This window comes from Macrotis lagotis, chromosome 7 (assembly GCF_037893015.1).
Source record: "Macrotis lagotis isolate mMagLag1 chromosome 7, bilby.v1.9.chrom.fasta, whole genome shotgun sequence".
NCBI lineage: Eukaryota > Metazoa > Chordata > Mammalia > Peramelemorphia > Peramelidae > Macrotis > Macrotis lagotis.
Genome location: NC_133664.1, coordinates 80,370,308 through 80,374,101, shown reverse-complemented (window position 1 = coordinate 80,374,101; position 3,794 = coordinate 80,370,308). Strand labels below are relative to the sequence as shown.

The 3,794-nt window shown below is 38.1% G+C and overlaps 1 pseudogene; it reads right to left on the bottom strand.

The window, feature by feature from the left end:
* Window positions 1-1,820: 1,820 nt before the first annotated feature.
* LOC141494067 (E3 ubiquitin-protein ligase Mdm2-like) lies at window positions 1,821-2,910 on the bottom strand (annotated as a pseudogene).
* Between the last annotated feature and the right edge of the window lie 884 nt (window positions 2,911-3,794).

Here is a 3,794-nt window from a genome sequence, read left to right as displayed (position 1 = left end):
GAACACCCCTGCAAGGTCCTCAATTCCTTCAAGGTCTTATGGGAGGCTCTGACTGCTCTCCTGCTTTTGCTCTGGTCTATGGATGACCACAAGTCTTCCCCTCTGTCTTGGAGGACAGTACCTACTTTATGGCAATGGGTGATCCCAGACTTCAACCATGGTCTGAATATGGACAAAGCACAAGAGTCCTGTCCCAGGGACAGACCTTAACATTTTCTCCCCACTCTCTTACCTTCCGTGGGCTGAGCAATCTGGAAGCAGATGCTGGGCAGCTCCCAACTGGGCTGCTCTGTGGGCCTGCTTCCACTTCTGGAATTTGGGGTGCACTGAGGGTGGTGGTTGCACCGAGGGCCATGCTGGCTCCCACTAACTCTGCTGATCTTCCAAGTTGTGTTTGATGTTCCCTGAGTTGCCAGGTCAGGATATTCATTCTGCTGCCAGGCTCCCTGGGACCCAGGCACCTAAGGGCCCAGCAAGCTGTTCCATGAAGACTGGAGCTCCTTCATTTCTGGGTGTGATAATCCTGGCTGTGCTGCCACCGCCCTCTACCCCCATGGAACAGCTTTCCCACAATTTTCCAAGTTACCTTGTGCTGGATAATTGCCTCACTGGATCTTTCTGTAGGTTCTAGCTCTTGAAAATTTAGTTAGAGCCATGATTTTAAGGTTTGGGGAATATTTTTGAGAGAACACCAAGGAAAGGCTGTTCTCATGCCACCATTTGGCTCCATCTCCCCCCACCCCATTAGTGTTTTTAGGGAGGAAGAACTAGTGTGAGCTATCTTTTTGAGCTGAGTTGGGGTAAATGGCAGTTGCCATATATTCTCCCACCGGGAAGGTATAGCAGCTGCTTTTATGAATAGGTGATCAGTCAGTATTTTTAATTGGATATGTCCAGACAGTAATCCTGTGAATTTAGGAAATAAGAGATACAGTCCAAAATCCCATTAAAGGCAGGAATAATATGGTGATAATAGGGAATCCCAAGTGAATGGGTGGCTCATGTCACTGGTAGGAACTTCAGATGGATTAGTGAATGCAGGTATCAGACTCCCAGAAACAGCTCCAAACAGCATCCTGAAACCTGCAAAGAAAAGAGGAAGATGAAAAGAAAGGTCACTACTTTAGTAATAACATTGAATCTGGTCTTGGCAGTCAGTCATTTGTTCTCCTGGCTCTTCAGCCAACTAGAAGATGTCAAGTTACAAGTATTTAAAAAAATTGAATACTCTTTATTAAAATTTGTATTTACACAAATGTTCCAAAACCTCTTACACTCTTCAACTAGAGAAGGCAGAAATGATTTTAAAAAAACAGATGCAGTCAATCTTCAAAATAACTTGTACTTTTTAATGGATACAAATAATAAATGATCTGTACTTTTAGCATTCCCAATATGACTATCTATAAATTGCTCTCAACTTTCCTGACTTAGCAGATGAAATCTCAAGTATTGGCTTAAATACAAAGAGTTTGAATGATTTGTCCTGGGTTAAATAAGTTTTTAGTGTCCAATGCGACATGTGAATCTAGATCTTCCAGACTAGTATGCTATCCACTATATGCTGCTTCCTCTATAAATACTACAAATGAAAACTAATAAAAATATTATAGGAAGGAAAGCAATAACTACAATAGGTTTCTTCCTAAAGGAAGAGAATTTAAAAAAATATACATAAGCAAATTCCACTAGAGGCACAAAAATGGATTATTTTTCCTGGAAAACATGTACAAAAATAAAATTCTAAATAAATTTCACAAGTCTTGTGTGAACATTCTTAAATATTTCATACATGTGAGTCCATTATTTGTACATTACATCTAGAGAAAATAAATTAACACAATCATTTGAATCAATTGCCTGCACACTAGATAAATCTTATTTCTCTTTTTCAGCTTCTTAGCAAATGTAATACATGCCATAAGATGTCTTGTCCTTACATGAACAATGCAGACATTTTTTAGGCCTCAGAGTTCTGAGGTGCTTGGGTGAAGAATAAATTCTATACTTCTTTCTTTGTCTTGCACTCCATCCCTCAAATGCTCTGGCATCTTCCTGACTATTATATTGAAAATAATTCTGTTCCTTGCTATTCTGATATTTATACTTTTTGATCACTTTCCTCAAAACATAATCATGAGAGTTATTCATCTTATTTTTCTTAAAAACTGGAACATCAAAGCCCTCTCCTTCCTTTTGTGTTGGATTTTGTAGGTTGCCTTTATTTACCTTTCTCATCATGAAGCCCAACATATGTGGCAATATTGTTGATGGTTCATTTTATCACTTCCAATAGGTTGGTTAAGGATATTTCAAGGCCTTTATCAAATGAGTCAGCATCATTCTCCTCTACCTGATATATGATTATCTGACATATTTCATCCAGACAGAAGTGGCACAGTGAACAAGAGTGCTGGTCCTGGAGTCAGGAAATCCTGATTTCAAATGTGACTTCAGACACTAGCTGTGCAACCTTGGACATGTTTTTTAAACTTGTTTACCTCAGTTCCCCATTGGCAAATTAATCTGAAGAAGGAAATTGAAAACCATTCTAATATTTTTGCCAAGAAAACCCTAAACTAGGTCACGAAGAGTCAGACATAATTCAACAAAAATATCTCATTATCTTCATCTGTAAGTTCTTATGTTTCTTCATTGTGAATATAATCTTCTGAATGAATAGATTCAACTTCAAATTTAAGACTGAATTGGTTTGAAACTGAATCATCTGAATTTTAACTTAATTCACCAATGTCACTATTAAGACTTGAAGAAATTTCTATTGAATCATTGATATTCTTTTGCTCACAGTATATCTTATATAGCACATAGGATACAGCTTTCATCAAATATAAGGAGAAGCTCACTAACTTGCTCTGCATCTTTCACCTGTTGTTTCTCCTGTTTCATTGTGTATTCTTCCAGATGAGATCACTGTTCTAGAATTCAGATTTGATGATGATTTCTCTTTCTGTAATTCTTGCACTGACTCCTTTTATTCCTCTTCCAATTTCAAGCTGACACTTGTTTGCATTCATAAATTGACTCGGATCAGCAGGTTCTCCTTGATTTTCTGCTATCAAGTTTCTAGAAATCATTTCATATAATCAATCACCCATGCTTTTTCCTCAGAGAAGCTTGGTACCACGAAAAGATCTCCAAGAATGTAATCTGAACAATAAACAATATGCTATTGTTTTCTAGTATATGATTGTTTTGTCATAATATACCAGTCAAGTTAGAATAAACTTCCTCCTTTGTAAATATGTCTTTCTGTGTACCAGCTCCTGCTCACGCAACTGAGCCCCACAACTCTGGCTGTATCTCCTGTTCCAGATCTGAAAGGAACTTTCTGGTCATGCTGGTGAGGGCTCTACAAGGGTAGCTTCTGGTACCCATCATTCCTTACAGATCCTTGGCAGGTCTTTGGAGATAGGGAATTGGGGTGAGAGCCTCAAAAAATCTGTAGTCCCCAAGAAAGCTCCAGTGTGCCCACATTCAAATTGTAACCATTTAAAACTAGAATCCAAAGTATTCGAATATATGTATTATATATGTTTACATCTATATCTATATATCTAGAAATATCTATTGTAACTATGTATCTATTTTGAGTATATATCCATGGAGGTAAGTAGAAATAGGGTTGAATGACTTCAAGGGAGGCAGTTGTGAAAGCAGATGTGGACAATTGACTATCAGAGAGAATCTCTCTATAGCCAGAAATGAAGGGAACTAGCCCCAAATATGACCCTTATATCCCTTTACTAAGGTACTGGAAATTGTAGAACCTG